The sequence below is a fragment of the Rhinolophus hipposideros genome (genome assembly GCF_964194185.1).
Source record: "Rhinolophus hipposideros genome assembly, chromosome: 6".
NCBI lineage: Eukaryota > Metazoa > Chordata > Mammalia > Chiroptera > Rhinolophidae > Rhinolophus > Rhinolophus hipposideros.
In genome coordinates, this window is record NC_138052.1 from 98222172 (window position 1) to 98243489 (window position 21318).

Sequence of the window (21318 nt, forward strand, 5' to 3'; positions counted from 1 at the left end):
CGGCTACCACATCCTAGGGTCCTAAAGAGCAGCTGAAAAAAGACACAGGAAAGCTAGGAAATGACGCAACATGTGGTCTGTGCCCATGACTCTGTAATAACTGTAGGACTTTGTTATAACAAACAGTCCACTTCAGCTGAATTGGGGGCCCCCGGAAGCTTCAAGCCCATTCTCCCCTCCTCGGTTTTCAGGTTCCTTGAGTGCCTTCCCTTCCCAGAGATGCCAGGCATTGGAGTATCTCTTATAGCTGCCACCTGGCAGTCTCCTCAACTCCTGAGCCAACTGCAAACTCAGAAGACCTATTCTTTTCAAGGGCTTTCACCAGGGTTTTAAGCCAGAAAACAAATAAAAGAGTGACAAGATAGACATATTGGGGAAGTTCCAAAGACCAAGTTCTCTAAGTAGTTCGGTCAATAAAAATTTGTTGGGTAAATGAACGATCTGTTTAGGATGAGCTCAGACTTCAGCCCAGCTCTCAGAGCCCCTCCCCTGAGCCGGTGGTCTCAGCTGACTCCTGGAAGTTATGGTGTTTTGTTTCTACCAGATGCCTCGGACATTTGGGATGGAGAACAGATTTTCAGCTGAAGCACAGACTCCTAAAATAAGGCTGGGGGCTCTGGGGCACATCCCGCTGGGTGCCCCTCCCCTTTGGGTCCCGCCTTGGGGACCTTTCTCCAGCCCACACGCTGAAGACTCCTTTGTGGTGGCAGATCAATAGATCTCTGAACCAGCTCCTAAACTGAGAAAATCATTTGCTGTCCCAGAAAATTCCTAGCGCGTCTTTTGACTCTCACTTTAGTTATTCTCTGGTGCCAAGAAATCAAGTGATTATTAAATATATTTTAGGGGAAAATTTCACACTTTGCATGGTCTTCAGTTACAGAAAGTTGACTTTTGTGGGTCCCAGACACACACAGAATCGATGGGCAGTGACATGACTCGTGGCAGCTTGCTCCCTCCAGCTCACACCACTCAGTGCTGTCGTTGCCTGCCATTTTTTCTGCGCAATGAGTGCAGAGCTAAGTGTGGCTAGTGGTGATGGAGGCATTCCACAGAGCATGAGAATGAGTTTCTGACTTGAAATCACTTAAAATCTAGGTAGAAAGACAGAATAGACTCTACTGAGAGTCAAATGAGTGGTACAGAGCATGGCTTCAAACACCGATAAAACCTTCCCTTTGGGTCCACTCGCAGACTCAGGGCACAAACTTTGACTCAGTCTGCCCTGTGCAAGATATGTGCTAAACACTAGAGATACAGGGATGCATAATTCAGTCCTTGCATTTGAGAATCTCACAGTCCAGGAGGTGAGGCAGACATTGAGAACAGGTCAGATGCAATGAAGGAGAAGTCTAGAGGCACCTTGGTGGATGGTGTGTCTTTGCCTTAGCCAGGGTACAGAAGAGAAGAGGAACAAGTAGATAATGGGTCCCATTTGGGGCATGTTGAGTTACATGCACCTTAAGTAGAGACTTGTCAAGATTCTTCTCTGAGCCAGCAGTGTTAGCTTTGGGGGCATCAGAGAGTCCCTACCCTGAGAGAATCCACTCTACTGGGGCAGGGGGAGCCTTACCCAACGAGGCACTGCAGCTTGACTGTGATTGCAGTCCGTCATCATGTAACCAGCCGGACGCACCATCAGGACAGGTATGTGTGCTCCGCGATGGATGGAGACGGATGCAATACACCTGCTGGAGAAGAATTTGGGGTGGCTAAGGATGAAGAGGAAGACTTCTGTGCATGCATGTTGATGGGGGAGTGGGCAGAAAAGGGGCTTTGGAAAGTGGTGCCCTGGTCTGGGAGTCCCATGGGAGGGGCGGCAGAAAGAAGGAGGGACCCCCTCAGACAGGCAGCACTGCCATGGACAAGAGCGGCTGGGTGGAGAGGGGTATTCTCCCTATTTCTTCAGAGAACACAGAGCAGTTTCAGCACACGGAGGACAGCAGGGAATGCCAAGTTAGCCCAGCCCTTTGGGGAGCATCAGCGGTCAGCAGCAAGTGGGCAAAACCATCACGTGTCCTGGCTTCCCCACCAGGGCTCTGATTCAGTCCCAAGGATTCTGCTCATCTCAGTCATCCAGGAATGACCAGAGGCAGGACCAGTGAAGGGAGAGGCCACCCAAACCTAATTTCTCACCTCCGTGAGTTTTGTGGAAATGATTCTAGAAAGTTCAGACCCAGATGTCTAACTGCCTGGCAGATGTTGGCCTCCTCCCAAGGGTGTTTAGGAGTAAATCTGCTCTTTGAGCCACTGACATATCTGTGCTGCCGAACAGCCAACCAGAGCAGGGCAGGGCCACCGGCCACCAGTGCTGCCCTCTCCCAGGACTAGCGGCTTGCCTTCCTCTCAGTAAACGTCATTGTCTGGTTAGAGATGACACTTACTCCTGTACTCTCCTAAAGGTTAACAGAACTAGAATTCCAGGTATTTGCTCTGAAAAACCACTCCAAGTGAAAAACTTGCATTTCTCCACATTTTAATAAAATATATTTCAGAGCTGAAATCTTGCTGGCTTAGAGCCCTGAGCTAGCTAACCAGGGAAAAGGCTTTGCGTGATTATCAATGTCATTGTTCTCAAAACAACGTTATGGACTTCCGCATGGAGCGATGGAGTTCAGTTTGAGTCATAATGGCTCTATGTAACATGACACTTTTTGAAACTGATTTCCATGCAGAATCAGAACAGATTCAAACTGCCATCATTTTTGCTGCCATTTACAAATCTGGTCCTTCTAGAGAGCCTACCTTTCAAATGTTTTGATCATATTGTCCCCTTCAAATTATCCTTTTCATTTGCTGCCTTTAATTTTCACCCATCAGATCACATCTCCTTCATTTTGACAACCATGTGACAACAACATGACAGCTGGCCTACCCCGTGTCCCCATATTCTTAGTGTATTGGGGGTTTTATCTGAGTTTAGTTTCTGGAGAACAGATAAGAGGGCTGATTGTGGTGAAGTGTGAGAAGCCCTGTTTCTCTGTGTGCCATCACAGTGAAGCTTGTCCACATGATGGCTTGAGGTTTGGTAATCCCTAGTAGGTAGTGATCACGTCCCGCCTGGGGGCAGCCAGGTGTGGAACATTCTGCTCCAAAGCTGCAAAAAGGCAGCATGGACTGTGGGCGCTGTCGCCACCTGAGCAGAGCCTGTGATGAGTACTTTCATGTGTCACAGATAAATGCTGATGACTGTCGTAGCATAAGAATGACAAATACCCTTATCCACTTATTTCAACAAATTTGTAGTGAGCAACTACTACGTGCCAGGCACTGTGCACATAGTAGGTGTTGGGTAGTTAATGATGGTTAGCATCACCTTTTTCAGGGATCTGAACATCTTATTGGGGAGACAGATAATAAATCAGATTATCAAACACAATAACAAGAGCAATGAACAATATGAACGAGGCTGTGGTAAGACAGAATAACTGTGTGTGTGTGTGTGTGTGTGTGTGTGTGTGTGTGTGTGGTAACGATGTCAGGTCATAGGAGGACACCACTTTGGCTAGAGTCACCCAGGGACATCCTCCAAATAGGTGAGACCTGTTGCAGTAAAAGGATCCAGGCCCGTGGAGAAGAGCATTTCAGGTAGAGGTCACAGCACATGGAAAGTTCTGGAAGAACAGAAGAGCTGGGATGATCAAGACAGGTGAAAGAGAAGGAGGCCGAAGTGAACAGAGCAAAATGAGCAAGTGAGAAATAGGAGGGGGTATAGGGAAAGAGAAAGAGTGAAGGTCATCGGAGTGTCACTAAGGACTTGTGGAAAAACAAGTTTTTAAAATTTTACAATAGTTTTCGATTGACAAACAAGTTGCAAAGATAGGACAGAGAGTTCTCCTAATACTCCAAACCCATTTTTTTCTGTGGTTAACCTCTTACATTAGTAAGATGGATTTGTCGCAACTAACCAACCAATAACAATACTTTACTATTCATTATTCACAACTTGTCTTCTGAGAACGTCCTCACTTTCCAGCACTGTAAGAAGCTCTAAAGTCATCTTATACATTTCTTGTCCCAGCCTGAGAATCAGCCATTTCTTCAGGGACCTGTGTTCCTTTCATGGGAGAAGGGTGTTAGAGACCAAGCTCTGGGTGCTGGGTGTGCTCACTGAGACTGGCGTGTCATTGCTCCTGGACTCTTTCAGCAGAAAGAGCTCAGAAATACAAGTGTGTACACGAACCCATAGATACACACATATCTGTAATTCCTCCCGTATGATCCATCTGTATCTATATTAAGCTAAACGTGAGGATTTGAGTTTCTAAATCCTGTGTCACCCAGATCATTCTACCCTCTACTCTAGCTGATCTCTAACCTACCACCCCAAGAGTGAGAAACCCGGCTCCCACTGTTTGCCATCCATGTACTGAATCATTCAATTCTAGCATACACGTACAGTGGTTCCAGAGTGGTTAACGCCCAGACGAGCAACTTTCCCACCTAAAGCACAGCTCCTGTGTGTAGTCCCTTTTGTCTTAAGCCTTCCATACTCCACTCATTTCCAAAGTTACTCAGATCAGCACTTCTTTTTCCCCCTCTGCCCTTCAGTAATAGGATTCCATACATTTGTAATACAGTAACAGCCTTTTGTCACAGTCTGCCTCCTATCCTGAGATCCCCTGTCTTCCTTGGAGACTTTTTGTGTCTCTTGACCTTTCTCAAGCTCCCTCGGGCTGCTGAGTGGGGAATGGACTTCAGGGAAGGAAGACAGACAGACAGGGGCAGACAAAGGACCTGGGCGAGAGAGGACAGAGTTTGGACCTGAGTGGTCCCTGTGGGGATGAAGATACACAGATGAGATAAATCGTGGACATAGGTGTAGGGATTTGAGTGAAATTGCTGCAGTAAGTGTAAATATGTGCCAGAGGGATCATTAAATTTTGTTTTGAAGCCAGAGTCTCACCCTCCTCCTTCCCGACCTTGGTCTGTGTTAGGCTGGGTAGGAGCCTTCAAGGGTGATATCACCATACCCCAGAGAGCAATGCTTAAGAGCAAAAGCACTTTATTATCCTCATGGACAGCGCCTTTCAGTGCAGATGAGCCATGGCGGCGAATCGTCCTAGGTGCCAACAATAAACACAGTTGGCTGGGCTGTTCTAAACCGTCATGAGGCCAGGGAGAGCTTGTCACTCACCTCGGCCATCTGCTCAGCACCAGGAACAGCTGAACTGGGTCTGGCAGAGGGGACATTATATACACTTTCTGCTCCTTTGATAGATTTGTTTGGGGAAAATGTTCTAGTGATTAATGAGCTATTTCCTTACTGATACACCACACGTGTCACCACTGAAAAATGATTTCAGGGCAGCCTTGGCAAAGCCCCGCCCTGACCATATCTCAGGATGTGGCTGGAGGGGCCGGCTGGGAAGGGCTGGTGCTGGGATGAGGTCAAGGCCCAGGGTGGACAGCCTCGGGGAAGTGGGGAAATGCCTTTCTTTGCAGGCTGGCGGAGGAGGTGCCACAGAGGTGGGGTCCCAGGGCGCCCACAGAGCAGCCCAGGAGGGAAAGCTAGGCTGTAGGACTCAGAGTTCATTCCCATGCATTCAGTCACTTTCCTCCTGATGGCCGCTGCAAGCGTCACTTCCTTCTTTACCAAAGAGTCAACCTCCCTCGGACTTATTTGATGTATATTTTGTGTCTCAAACCTTCTCTCTGGCTGTGATGGGCCCCAGGGAGCACTGGAGGGCTCTGTCCTGTGAAGTAGGACAAGGAGACAGAGAACTGACAGCCCTCAATTAGCTGGTCCATGGACTCCTTCTTCTCGCCCAGTGCTCAGAAGGATTCCCTTTGAGTGGTTATTGGTGAGGGCCCGTGTTCTCTGAGTCCTTACAGGGACAATCCCCAAAGAGGCCTCTCAAATGACTATACCTAGGTGACATTTAGAGATTTCCTCTTGGATCTTCACACTTCTTCACTGACCCAGAGGTAACCTCTGGAGTCTAGGGTGTAGACTGACACAGGAGCTGCTTCCTATAGGGGAGTCACAACCCATCCAAGTAACTCTGGGGATAGGGTAGTGGATTCTACCGGTCTGGAGATGGCTTTATGTCTTAAATGCAGTTCAATGGATACATTTAGGAGGTTCCACAAGCACCTCAAAACTGTGGGCAGAATTTTGTCACATGTTTTGAGTGTTCATAGCCTTCATCTCATTTTCAAAGGGGTCAATGATCCAGAAATGGTTAGGACCCCACTTTTCCGAGAGTTTAACCAAACCTCTCACTCATCAGCACTAATCCTGGACTGCTGTTGACATGATGGTAGGAAAATCCTATCCACCACCTTGTGGCTGGCAGAAATCCAAGGCAAAGCGATGGAGGAACAGAGGTCCAACGTGAAGGTCAGGGCAGGAGTCATTCCCTGGAAGGGGGTTAAGCCTGCTCAGGGTATCCGGGGACCCTAGGCAGTTTTCAGCCCAGCGGTAGAAATGGCACATGGGTAGGAGCACTGCAAAGGAGGGTTAGTGTTGGGGCTCAGAACGTTGGATACTTTTCCAGAAGGCAGGGCTAGGAAAGTCCTGGTCACTTGGGATATGAACTTCATTTGCTGTAAGCCAAATTGCCTTGTAAACTGCTATTGCTGATCTGCAGAAGGAAAGCTAGTCTGTCAGGATTTGGCTTGTGGGGGCCTCATCTGCCTCATCCTGGGAGGGGTGTAGGAGGTCACAAGGAGCTCCGAGCCAAGTGGAGCCTCATGGTGACACCATGCACTAGCCCGTGGCACTTGGGGGCCATGTGAACTCACAATTGGACACACGAGCTGGATAATCACATTCATATGGGCTGAAGTGCAGGGGAGAAATCAGGTCCCCTGGAAGGTGAATCCAAGGATTTCTTAATCCAGTCCATCTGTGCTAACTGTTCATATGAGGACTCCAAGGGTTCAAACTGGGTAAATTCACATACTTCCACTTGCTTGGTGAATTCAATTCCCGCGTCAGAGTTTTTCTCCCCCATTTACCCTAAACCTACTCTGTGTGTGGCTCCTCGCTGACACTGAACCTATTGTTCACATTTACTTTTTGCCCCTTATCTTTTAACTTCTCTCTTTGCTCCTGGTTTGGTGACCTTCATCCGCCTACTCAATCTCGACCATTGTCCATGAGGACCCTGTAGTTGCAAATCATAAGAGCAGACTATGGCCAGCTAAAGCAAAATAGTGTTATATTGAAAAAATATGGGCGGCCTCACAAAAATAGACAGCCAACTTGGATGGGGGCTCTCGTGAACAAGAAGTAACTGGCAGGTTCCTCAGGGCTCAGCTCTCAGGATTAACAAGTCTGAGACAATTTCTGGCTTTGAGTCACTCAGCTTTATGATCAAATGTCGTAGAGAATCTAATTTGTCTGTTTGGTCACATTCCCACATCCATGGTGTTGGATGCATTTGGAGTGGTGATGGAAATAGAAGATGGTGGGTCCCCAAAGGAAGATCAAGGTCCTATTACTAGGATAAGGAGAACGGATATTGGGCAGTAGAAACACATGTCCATCAGAATGCCTCACACAGGATGCAGACACAAGAAAAAGATAAAGTGTACTCACTCTCATCAGGCAGAGGCACTTCCTAACATGGCCGCAGTCCTCCTGAACGTCACCCGCTCAGCTTGATAACAAAATGTCCTGGGAGTCAGTATGTGCTAACCTCTCATGGCAGGATGAAGGCAGGCTGATGGATTTTGTTTATGCGAACTGACCATTTGGTAATCTTGCAGCCACACTCCAGCTATTGTCCCACAGCATATGAGATAACATTCACGTGTGTCAGGAAGGGTGAGTCTAAAACAGTGTGTCATTTCAGCCAGGAATGAGATAGGGAAAGAGGGGGATTTCTGACAGACACGCTGGAGCTCAGCAGCACTTCAAAGCCCAACAAGACAAAGGCCAAGGCAAGCTTTGAACTGCAACACTCTCCATACTCCATGGTAGGACTTATCTCACTGTGCACGGCTTGTGTGTGTCTCTCAGGGTGTGAGGTCATTTCTTCCACGGCAAGGATTCTCATCCATATCTGTATCCAATATACCCAGCAGAGGACTGACATATAATAAGCTCTTATTGGATGTTTGTTCAATGAATGAGCGTGAATCAGAAGCCAGACTCCATTACCTTAGAGGATGCCATGGGCATAAAGCATGGGCCTTTTTCCACTTAGAGTACCTCCAGAGAAAGGAAACACCTAACTCAGGTGTGCTTGTGTGACATCCCTAGTGCCACTACTCTTCTGTGTTTCAGGAAACTTCTCTCTCTTTGGAGCCCACTGAAAAACAAATATCATGATACGTATGGAAGGAGTGGGTCAGCTGGACCCCTCACATTTTTTGGTAGTTACCAAGTGAGAATTAGATCAGAATGATCTTCACCCAGAGCTTGGTGAAAACCCCTCATGGCAGGGCACAAGCAGGCCATGCTCCTTGTATTTCCTCTCTGGTGGCATCGGAGTGGGTACTGTGTCAAGAAAGGCATGGAGTCAGAGCATTGTATGGCCTTGTGGCACTTACATCACGACCCTGAGGCAGGACAAAGTCTCTCTCTATAAAGACAATCCAGAGACTTAAGTCACAGGCACACCCCATGTTCTACGGTGCCATGTGGTTTTGTCCCCCTGTGCCCCCAAGTGTGGGCTGCAGTTTTGGTTTTCAGGATGCAGTGAAAGCTCTGATAGCAGCATGGTCCACAACAGTCAAAAGGTGAAAGCAAGCCAAGTATTCATGATGAATGAATGGATTCACAAAATGTGGTCCATCCATATAATGGAGTATTGCTCAGCCTTTGAAAGGAAGGAAGTTCTGACACAGACTACAATATGGATGAATCTTGAAAGCATCATGTGTTCAAACAATATAGTGAGTGTTTAAATTAAAAAAAAAATTATTACAGTAAAAGACGCATTGCCATTAATCCCCCTCAAAATACTCTCCCTCATTTCAAACGCATCTATCCCATCGTTCTTGCCACTTTCTGAAGCAGTTCTGGAAGTCCTCTTTTGTGAGTGTCTTTAGTTGCTCTGTTGTGGCTGCTTCGATGTCCTGAATCATTTTGACTTTGGGGAAGAGCCAGAAGTCACATGGTGCCAGATCCGGCGAATAAAGGGGAAGAGGACACACCGTAATGTTTTTATTTGACAGAAATTGCCATTTACCAGGAGCAATGTCATGATGGAGGATGATTTACAGCACACTTTAAAACACACATTCTCTCAACCGTAGCTCACAGCCGACTGACTGCACCAGTTGAAACCTGTCACACACTGTTACTAAGGTTTGATGCGCCCGTATTGAAGGTCCCTGCCTTTTCGTCGGACAGAAGCATTCACCATAGCTTTTTGTTGTTGTGTTGTTGTTGTTGTTGTTTTAATCACACCTCGTACGTGAAATAAGCTAGTCCAAAAAAGAGCAAATACTGCATGATTCCACTCATATGAGGTTCCTAGAATAGTCAGATTCATAGACAGGAAATACAGGATGCTTGCCAGGGGCTGGGGGAGGCGGAAATGGGGAGTTGTCGTTTAATGGAGACAAAGTTACAGTTTTGCAAGATGACAAAGTTCTGGAGGTTGGAATGTGAATGTATTTAACACTACTGAACTGTACACTTAGAAATGGTGAAGATGGTAGAAAGAGGGGAGAGAAAGACACACGGGGCAAGGAGAGGAGGGAGAGAACGAGCGTTCTGACTGCATCACTAATGCAAGGAGCTTAGAGATTTAAACTTCAAATAGAAACAACATGGAACCAAAATGTTGGTTCCGGTGATGAAGGAACCGAAATGAATGGCCAAGGAACAAGGCAAGCAAAATTAATCCATAGACGTGAGCTCGCTGCCTCCCATGCCTTGAGAACCAGGTGCAGTTAGCTGGGTGTCCTGCTGAGCCCCACCCACGGTGGCCACAGGCTCTGGCCCAAGGCCCCCCCTCCTGAGGGCACCCCTGTAGCCTCAGCCTCTGGGGTCTGCCCCATCTGTGCACAGCACAGATGTAAACTTTGCACCTCTCCGAGCTTCACAAGACACGACAGAACTCATGACATCATTTGGAGCAGGCTGGGGCCTGGGGAGCAGGAGTGTGACGGGAGGGCTTTCCGTAGCCGAAATGTGATGAACTCCGCGGCCCTGTAGACATCACTCCCCCAGACTGGTGTACGCTGGCCACCTCGTCACCAGCAAGCTTCGCTGCCACCTCCGCTTGTCCCCACCTCTTGTCACTTCTCTGCCTCTCTCTCCCACCGCCTCCCTTCCCTGTCTTCCTCTTTCTCCCCGCTCTCCTGAAAAGCAGTTAATGCTCTTCATGGAATTGCACTGCAGCGTCTTCCCTCTCCTGGGGCTTCCACACCGGGGTCACACAGTGGTTCATCTGTCAGGCCACAGCATCATGAGAATCTTCCAAACAATGTCAGTTCTCTGCCTCAGTGGAATTCTAGTGCTGACTGCTATGATAACACAAAGTTATCCACATCGTTCCCGGGATGCTGGGAAAATTAACTAGCTATCTAAGGGGAGGGGAGAAGACATACATTTATATCCATCAAAGCAGCAGAAAGAGTTGCAGATAGAGAAAGGAGTTAAATGCAAAAGTAATCCACGGAAATCAATATTTGATCTAAGCTGTAAGAATTCAAAGTCATGGCAGAAATAAAAACATGAAAATGATGTAGGCTTAACTACCTACAAATATAAACCTCCTAACTACATAGCCAAAGTTTAAAGGCATGGGAACAAATCTATATCAAACATGACTAGTGTTTCCTTTTCTATAAGTTGCTCACACAAACCAGTGAAAAGAATAGTAATGCCTTCAACATAACAGAAGGTAATAATTAAACATACTGTTCACTGCAGATCAAATAAATGACTTCCATTCACTTTTAAAATACTACCCAGTTTGACAGCAAAATATGATTTATTATCTATATAATTGTCAACAGATTTAATTGACAATCCTCAATGCTGACAAATTGAAGTGACGTGAGAAGAGTAAAATCATCTCCGTTTCCATGGATTTCTACGTTTCACCACGTCTTCTAAAAAGCAGTTGGGCAACAATGATGAATAGCCTTAAAAATGTTCATCTGAGTCACTCCTAGGACTCTCTCCTGGTACACACGTTGGAACATTGAAATTCGTACTTTTATCAGTTTTATCTATAAGCATGAAAATCTGGCAATAATGTGGATGTCTAATAACATTTGGATGACTAAACAAATTGATATAGTTATATAATAGAATGTCATGCAGACACTAGAAATTATGTTTGGTGGATTTAAATGACAATTAGTCAAAACTAATTTAAAAACTATACTTGGTACAATATTTTTTATAAATAAACATGCATATATATTTATAATATTGTGAGTAAAAGACTGAAGCTATGTTGAGTTGATATCCACTGGGGGAAAAAAAACCACACCATATTAAAATCACTTCCAGATTTATTATAGATTTAAGTGTTAAAAGATAAACGATGAAGAATGTAGGGAAAAAATCATTTTCATGAACATGAGGTAGGCAGAATTCTCAAACAAAATACAAAATTACTGAACTATAAAGAAAAAATAGGATTAGTATTAGTGCCTTAACATTATGAAAAGAGTAGAAATGCAAGCCACAGAAGGGAAGGAGAGATTTGCAATACATTTGTCTAAAAAAGATTCATAACCAGAATGTATAAAGAACTACTAAAAATCAATGAGAAAAAATGAATAGCCTAGGAGAAAAGTGGACATAAAATTTGAAAAGACGCTTCCCAAGTAAGGCTATCCAAATGACCCATCAGCACAGGAAAAGAGTGGGTGAAATGAAAAGTGTGGGGGTTGTCTGGCACGACGACAGATGGAGCTGTGAGCACACTCACGCGCTGTGGCGGCAGTGCTTATCGGGATACTCTCCTGGGAAAACTGTGTCTACTAAAGTTGACAACAGGTGTACCCACTCTTAGGTAAGTACCCAACAGAAATGGGCACACGTGTTCCCTAAAAGATGTGTTCACCAAAAGTGTTTATTGCAGCACCTTTTGTAAAAGCCAGAAACTGGAAGTTACCAAAAGGGCCACCAGTTATTTACAATAAGTAAATAAATTATAACATAGTCACACAAGAGAATACCACATAGCAACCAGAATGGACAACTAACTGTATGCGATGGTGTAGGTACATTTCAGAGACACAATGTTGGGTACAAAAGTCCAGTTCCAAAAAAGAGCATAGTGTATGATTCCACTTATATAAAGCTGGAAAATGGGGAAACCTCATCTCTGCTTCCAGCCTTCACCCTGGATGGGAGGGGGTGACTAGTAAGAATATGGGAAGGCTTCTGGGGTGCTGCTGAGGCTCTTTCTTTATTTTGGTGCTGGTGCCATGGGTGTGTGCAACTTGTGAAAATTCATCAAGCTCTTAGGACTTGTCTACTTTGGTGTGGATGTTACCTTTCAATGCTTCTTTCAGAAAACTTAGAAATAAGCCCTGGGAGGTATGTAAAGCATTACAATCTCTAGATGCTTCTCACTCTTCATGCTCATGTTTTCTACAATGAGCACATATTACTTCCATTGTGAAAACATTTATTTCTGTTTGTTTGTTTCTGGGAGGCTTGTCGTGCAGCCCGCCAGCCTGCCTTCCTCAGACCCAGCCCTGTGCCGTGTCACACCTGTTGGGAAAGGGTGGTCTGGGAGTGTGGAGTGGGTGGGAAGCGACTCCCGCTCTCAGGGAAGGCCTACCTGGTAACACACGCAACATCATGCTGAAACCGAATGTCAACACGGGCCACGTGTTCAGAAGCTCACACAGCTGGCCCTGCGCCCCAGCGTGAACCTCTTCCTTCCCAGCCAAGCAGCCAGGCGCGCTCTCCCAGCCGCCATCTTTTTCAGTCCAGGCTCTGACCACATGGGAAGCGTCCAAAGGTGCAGCTTGTCCAGAATGGCTGCCCATTCTGCACAAAACAATGGCTTTGTTTCACTGCTGCTCTTAAGGAGTGGCTCCTGAGCTGTTCTTTAAGGGCCAGAAAGTGTCAAGGAGGACTGGGGAGAGCAAGTTTGTAAATCCATTCCAAATATGGCTTATTTCAAAAGGACAGAGCGCCCGCCCCGGGAGTGGCTGGGCTGACACAGCCGTTTAAGTTCTGCGTCGTGCTTCTGCTGCGGTCAACAGCACACCTCACCTAACAGGCCCGGGATCCACATCCTTTTGGTCTCAAGTATCAGGCCTCCTGACTCAAACCGGCTTCCACAGCACAGGCCGTTGATCTGCACGCCCAATGCGTGGGTTTGACATTCGGGTACGCTTCGATCGCTCTGATCTAGTTCTCTACCCATCTCTCGGTTTGCCACCACCTTCCACCTACGTTTCCAAGATGGCGGCAGCCCCAAACCTACGGGCTTCCTCACTCACATCAGACCAAGGCCCAAGTTTTGGGCTGGTAGAACACTCCTGAACCCACCTCGGTGCCCTACCCACTGTACCGGGGGTCTGGGTATCCCGGAGCCGGGGGTAGAGTCACTACCACCCAAATTGATGAATAAGGAGGGAGAGTGGAGAGGATGGCGGGGAGGTGACTCAGGAGTCCACTATCCACCCCAGGTGCAAGGAGAAAGGGGAAAACGGTTGTCTGACCTCACACTCTACACAGCACAAATAGGGAGTCGATCACTTTTAAAAGATGGAGAGGAAGGTCACAGTGGGATCTTTCCCTTCTCCAAAAACACTCTAAGACTCCTTTTAAGAAAACTGTGCTGGACACCTACCTGCTTGGCATCAGGCCCTCTGTGAGATACCAGAATAGAAACATGCAAAGGGTAGATTCCGTGACCTTGAGCTCTGGGCCTTCCCCTCCAGGTCAGCCCAGCCCTCGGCCTTCAGGTCACGTGAGAAGACCCTGGAAGTGGAAGAAGCAGGTGCAGGATCTCAGCGGCAGTGGGATGCAGACAAGCTGCCTCAGAGCCTCTGGCGGGGCCTGGCACGGGGGCACCTTGTGCAACCGTCTGCTGAGGCCTGGCTTGGACTCTGGCTCCTGCCAGTGTGCTCTGAATTGGCAGGTTCATGTGGTCCCAGAAGATGGGGAGAGCTGGGAAGTTACACAGGTCACTTCACTCACTTTAGCTCCTCTCAGAATTATCGTCCTGTTTTCCTTTTCTCTGGTCTGGGAAAGGCAGATTTGAGCCCCTGTGGCCTGGGAAAGGAAGGAAAGGGTTTGCTTTGGGAAGGATCGTTTTTATGCAGCCTGCCTCTGTCTTCCCTCCCAGCGACCTCTTCTTTCAAAAGCCCTGGCCTTTTCCAAGGTCTGGGAAAAACTGCCAAGAAAAGCTCAGGAACGCCCTCTTTTAGGGCTGACCTTTCCTCCCTTTCATGTGGTAAAGAAGCCCCTTTGAGGCTGCAAGGAGAAAGCCTTTTAATTGCAGGGCTAATACAAACCAGAGCAGAAGGATCCATCCAAGAATCTTGGCTTGGACTCATTACCATTTTCAAAGGGGACTCTCAATCTGTCTCTTATCTTGTCTTGGGTCCGCTGAATGACACAAGTGTTTACAAAGGGCTCAGCAGCAGAGATAACACATTTTCACTCCTTCCCACCCTGTCTGGTGGAAGCAGGTTTGCTCTGAAGACTATTAAATCTTAACTCCCAGGGGGTGAGGAAACCCAGACTTCTAGAAACTGCTCTTGCCCCGTTCATGGCCCTGCACAGCTGAGATGTCTGAGGAAGGTCAGAAAGAGGGTTCTCGCACATCATCGCTGCCGGAAGGGGTGAGCCAAATGGGGCAAGTGATACAGGTTCATGTTTCCAAAGGGAACCAGATGCCAGTGTATGTAACATGCTAGGAGGATGGGAACCTTCTCGCTGGAGCTGTGGATTGGCTCAGCTTGAAGTCCCCAAAAGACCAGAGCTTATCTGTGTGACAAGACTCCAGAGGGGTCAGTTGTACCTGCTTCGTGTGGAGCTCAGATTCTCCTAAGGCTGAGGAGAGTATGGTTAGCTGACAGATGTGGGGTGACAGCTTACAGGTCGCCCTCAGCTTTTGAGCCAGGACTTGGCTGGCCTTGGGGTGGCCCCAGCCAAGGGCTAAGCAAGACTGTGGTCCAAGGGCCTGGCCAGTTCCTCCCGACACGGGGCTCCCCCAAGGAACTTGCTGTCGGGCAGGCAGGGGAGATGTCAGCACCGTGGCACAGATGGTGGCTCCATGCAGGTCCTGCCTCTTCCCTTCTCCTTTCAAAGACAGTGTCCCCAGTAAGCATGTGCTCGCTCAGTCTCAGCACTCGCTTCCCAGAGGATCTAACTGGCATGTCACAGCCCGGATCCTCAGCACCCGAGCTATCACGCATACATTCACCAATCCACGAGCGGCTGTCTCGTAACGCCCTCCGTGCAGGAGATTCTCCTTGAGGAAGGGGAGTGGAGCCTTGGGAGCCATTTAAAGGACAGCAGGAATGGTTTGAGAGCTGGGACAGAGGCTCTTCTTGGAGTCTGGTCCTACCCAGATTCTCTGCCACCACAGGGATTTCCAAAGACAATTAGCCTAGGCCTGGGTGGAAGGGACGCACTATTTTACTCAACAGAACCCCATCCAGGGATGTCCCCTTAACAAAAGGTTTCCTGTAAAAATACTGTCAGATCCAGGGGGACATACGGTGTCTGTAACAAGCCTTGCGAGTACACAAGTCGAGGTGGAGATGTACTCACAGTTTTCACAGCTCAGAAATACCAGACTGAGCCAATGACTCTAGGCTGGGTCCTCATCAGACAACGTTTCGAAGGATGAAGAAGACACATTTACCTCATCACCCAGTTTGCTGACCCATCAAACATAACAAGAGTGGCCTCTCCTGAAGACCGCGCGTCAGAGGGCGCCCAGCTGCCCCTGTCCGGGCAGCAGCAGAAGGCAGTTGGCATCTCGCCTGGAGGACCCACCAGCCACGGCAGTCTTGGCTGACGTCACACTCAACGCTTCTATCTTCATCTTTGTACAAGAGCATTTTCCTATAGCCTTTCCTATAAAAATTCTAAGGCTGGCATTTTCTTCAATATACACCCTAGTGGCTTCTTCATCTATTGATGTAAATCATATGATACTTCAAATGCTGTTTGGAGAATTTAGGTTATTATTGCTTTTTTAATGTTATATGGAATTTTAGAGAGTTTTTCCATTGAAATGCAATACAGAAGTGCATTTAAACCAGGTTTCCCTAACCTTATTCCTAACTCTAAAATCTAACCTTGACTCCAAGCTTAACCCTAATTCATGTTTCTTGAACTTGAGCCAGGGAAGAGAGCACATACCTGTCTCTCTATTTATTGATATTTTTGCAAGTCTGTAATCTGGCGTGTTACTCTATGAAAATATGTCTCCAAAAAAAATTAACGGTTTTGTTTTATTTTTATAGTGGGTGGGTTGCAGAAAGCCAGAGGGAAATTCTGTTTTCTGAATTGCTTATTTTACTTGGAAAGGAAAAATGCCTCTCTAATGGGTGTCCTTGAAGGCAATCAAGGCCAAGAAGAAGCATTGCCAAGTTTAAGAGTAAATATTCCAGAAAGCAATATAGCAATATTCAGCAAATTATTTGCAGGAACAATGACTACTACCACCATAATTATTTATTAAGGCTTGGAAGTCTCTGTCATTGTAACATTGTAATAACATAGGAAACTAAATAAAATGAATGCATATGGGGAAAGGAGAAAATTACCCTTCACAGATAATATCAGTCAGGAATACACTATCATTTAAAAACAGCTTAGTCACATGACTTTAAAGGACAAATGTGTAAAAACAACAGCATCTCCGTATACACCCTATCCACAATAGTATCACAAATATATACATAGAAGCGATTTTGAGGAAATATGTAACATAAAAATGAAACCTCAAAGTTCTATCAGGAGTCATAAAAGATGGTTGATTGGAGGGGACAGAAATATTTCTAGATGTAAAAATGAATTACTCAAACAGAATTTTTACGAATTTGGCAAAAACATTTTGAAATTCATCTGAAAAAACAATTGGCTTAGATTTCCAAAAGTCAGTCTGAGAAATAAGAGTAATGGCGGAAATGTTTAACAGTCATAACAGATCTTAAAATGTATTTTAAGAGGAACAGTAATTAAAACATTAAAATTTTGGCTTACACCCTGAGACAGAAATAAAAAGAACGCAATATGTAAACCTTGAGTTAAAGACCATCATATCTAGAAATACAGTCAATCAGTCACATGGAATTTTACATTTTCTAGTAGCCATATTTATAAAAATAAAAGAAAACTGGTTAAACTAACTTTAATCATATACTTCGTTTAACCCAATGTGTTTATCACTTCAACATGGGATCAATCTAAAAAAAAAAATTAAAAGATACTTTGCATTCTTTTCTTGTGTGCTGTCTTTGAAATTTGGACACCTGTGTTTCACGGGTTTGGTAGCCACCTGTGGCTGGTGGCTATTACATCATTACAGCGTAGATTATGGGGAGGGCATTTTATATGTGATTGAACAAGTATCAGGAAAACAATGAAGAAGGAAAATAGATATCAAATAAATGGTATGATAATGATTTGTGAAACCTAGAAGTATATCACAATGTAACCACACCATAGTTCATCTGAGGCAATAAATTCTAGATGGAGTAGATTATAAGCTACTTTAAAAAATAGGTAAGCCAGCAATAAATTGAACAGCGTCATGACTTGGGTGGACCTGGGTGGGGGACCTGCTGATTCCATGACACCATGGCCCGACGAAGAGGGTGTCCCGACCGGCAGGACAATGCAACGTGGGACGAGGGGAAGAAACCTGTTGAGGATGAAAAAAAAGGGGGAGACAGGAGACGCGAAGAATGGAGGCAAGACAGGGATCTGATCAAGCCTCAAAATTTTATTACGATGGCGGGTTATATATATAGCTATGTCAGATGGGGGTGGGATATGCTATGTCATAGGGTGGCGAGGTACTTGTCGCGGGCTGATAGGCTAGGACAGGGCGATGCCATATGAGGTACAAGGAAATGGGCAGGCTCTGGGTTTGGCGCGCGCGGGCTCTGGGTTTGGCGCGCGCGGGCTCTGGGTTTTGTGACCAGGAAGTTCTGCCTAGGCAAGGCCTGGGGATTTCTATGGCTTCCGACATCTCCTCCCTTTTTGTTTGTTTTAAGGAGGTGGGCCTTGACCGAGTGAGGGAACAGAGGCCTGGTTCCTCCAACGAGCGGAGCTCGTTATTGGATGGTTTTGGGTATCTTTTGTGGAGGAGAGGTAGAGATTTTTTGATACCAACCTCTATGCAAACCAGGTATGTTCTCAGGAAAGTTAAAGGGAGCCGACCGTTGTGAGTCGAGCCCTTTCCTTGCAAATGCTTTGCTTTGCACTCACCTCGGTGCCCATACCCCTCCCCAACTCGTGGGGGGAGTAGACATACCCTTAGTATTATGTCGTCCCCGTGGGGAGGAAGCCAAGATAGCCTTCTTCGAGGCCGTCCCCTGTTGCTAGCCGCTGATAATGGATTTGGATTGGTTTGGCCAAAACAGCATCGATTTGGTTTTTAATGAGGTCAGTAATGCGCCTAAAAGCCCATGGCCCGAAGGCTATTAAGAGAAGGATGCATAGGAGGGGGCCAAGGGTGGGGAGCAGGTAGGGGAGAAGTCCGTTGAGACCCGTCCAGAGTGGGTTTTCGAAGAGTTCTTTGCGTCTTTTTACTAGGTCCTCTTGTAGTTTTTTGATCTTGTCTCGGACGATCCCAGACTTGTTAGCATAGAAGCAGCAGCGTTCCTGTAAAGCTAAGCAGATACCTCCCTGTTCTGCAGTGAGAAGATCTAGGCCTCGACGGTTTTGTAAGACTACTTCAGCTAAAGAGTCAATCTGATCTTGGAGATCATTGATGGTCCCAGAAAGTGTTTGGACATCATCTATCAGCTGGCGTGATAGTTTATTGTAGGACTGGACTGCAACACCTACTCCCGCGGTACCCGAGGCTATTCCAGCAGTAATTCCTAGCCCTACGAGTAAGGGAATGGCTGTAATAGCACGCTTGTGGCGCCCGGTGGCAAATTCTAGGCTGGGGAGAGGGACAGGTGTGTCTCCTGGGATAATAGAGATATCAGGGAGGAGACTAGCTGAGACACAAAGTCCAGTCCAGTTGGTGGGTAACGTGGTGTAAGCGAGGCTGTTCCCACATATGAAAACTTGTCCAGGGCTAGAACACAAGGTTCCGTTAACTTGAATGATGTCAGAACAGTTAGTAAAAGTGACAAACCCTAGATCTACATCAAAAGTGTTGTTTTGAAATCGTCCCTGATAGCAGGGGGAGGTATTAAATCCTACAGGTTGAACTCTAAGAGGAAGGGAGAGACGGGAACAGTTAGAGATTTGTGTGTTTACTGTGATATTGGAGGGGATTGCAGTAGGTATGGGAGTTCCCAAAGTCATGCAAAGCCAGCAGTCCTGGGCAAGAGAAGGGTTGGAATGATTTAAGGCCCAGAAGGTGGATTCGAGAATGTTGTTGGTTTGTGTGTCTAAATCCATATCCCGGGATTTTGGGAGAGCCAAGGGGTGGTAAGTTGAAGGGGGGAATAGGTGGTGGAGTATTTTTTGAATGTGCTCAGTGACAAGAGTCTCTTTTAATATGTCATTTGGCCCTCCGCCATCTGAAATGTGGACAGGCATTTTAGTTGGCCAACAGACTTTATTTCCAATTGTACCACTGCAGCCCGCCTGACTATATTTGTTATTGTCAGAGAGGGAGGTGGAGTCCCAATCGCCTCCGAATGTGGCGGACCTACGTCTCAATAACATGGCTGTGAGATAAGTTTGGTTGTCTGAGCCAGTACAAATTTGGGTGGTTGTGTAGCAGGAAGAATGCATTTGATCAAAATAGCTGCATTCGCTGGGGCAGGGCGGTGGTAGTCCTGCAATGGGGGGAATAATGCGGGGCTTATTGGTACAGGTCCATTGTGTTTCATCTATTCCTAGTCCGAATTTGGGCAATCTCGACTAAAGTGTCCAGGTTGTTTACAGGAGAAACATAATCTAGATTGTTGATTAGGAGGCTTGTTTGAGGCAAAGTCTCGGAGGGCGGCTCCGATAGCGAGTCCCAAGGTATGGGAGGCTCCAACCCCTGAGCATAGTTTAATGTAGTCAGCAAGGTTGCCTCCACGGTGGGGGCGAATGGTTGCCTGGCAAGTGGGGTTAGCATTTTCATAGGCTAAATGTTTAACAAAGGCGCTGTCGTTCTCGCCTTCTCCGACCAACCGTTCGGCGGCGTCGGTGAGTCTGCTGATAAACTCACAATATGGCTCCTCGGGGCCCTGACGAATCTTTGCCAGGGAGGTGGTAGCGGAGCCTCTTGGAGGTAGGCGGCGCCACGCCTTGAGACCAGCGTTCTGAATTTGAGCTAACAGCCCCGGGGGAAAAGTTGCCTGGATTTCATTGGTATGATAGGGTTTTTCTCCTAGTAATTTATCCCGAGTCCATGATCTTGTTGTTCTATTTTCACTATTGCGCTGTGCTATCTCTCGGCAGTTTTCTTTAAATTCTGTGTGCCAGAGGACGTGGTCCCCCCCAGAAAGGGTGGCACGAGCTAATTTAAACCAATCATTGGGTGTGAGCCAACGGTCACTGAGACCTTCAAGAATTGCCAAGGTGTAGGGCGCTGTCGGGCCATAAGAGCTTACTGCACCTTTTAAATCTTTAATATGTTTGATGCCTAGCCGGTGATATTTTTGGCCAGTGGGATCATTGGAGTTGGGAGTGTTATCTTCTGGGTCTTCTGTGTCAGAGGCCTCATCGGCCGAGGGGGGATTATGAGAGTCGGGGGGTTCATTGTCAGTCTCTTCCATTGTATCCTCTTGAGAGGGTGGGCCACGGTTTTGGCTGCGGGTAACTGGAAAGGTCATTAGGGTCTTTTTATTAAGTATTGGGCCTTTTTGAGGTTTTTCAGGGTTTTGGTTAGGCATTAAGGTTTTAAGTTCTTTTTCAAGGGCATGCAGCTCCTTTAGGAGTTGCATATGTTCGCGTTTTTGTTGGAGTGTCTCTCTAAGAGAAGAAATTTCTTGGGTTAAAGATATTTTTGCCTGCCTAATGGGATCAGTTAAGGATGGGGTGTTTTGAACTAGGGTGTCTTGAGGGAATAGGGGTGGGTTTGGGTTTAAGACTGGGTTATAGAATGTTGGGAGTTCCTGAGGGGGGACATAAGGGGGAGGGGTATGTATTTTTTGTGAAGGGGCGCGCAAGGTTGGCGCGGCGAGGCCCCAGGGATCTTCTTTTTTATTATAGCGGGCAGCTTGTTCCTCTAAATCTATCTGGTCTCTTGGGGAGAGCTGGTCCTGATTATTAAAGGCCAAAAGGGAAGGGTAGAT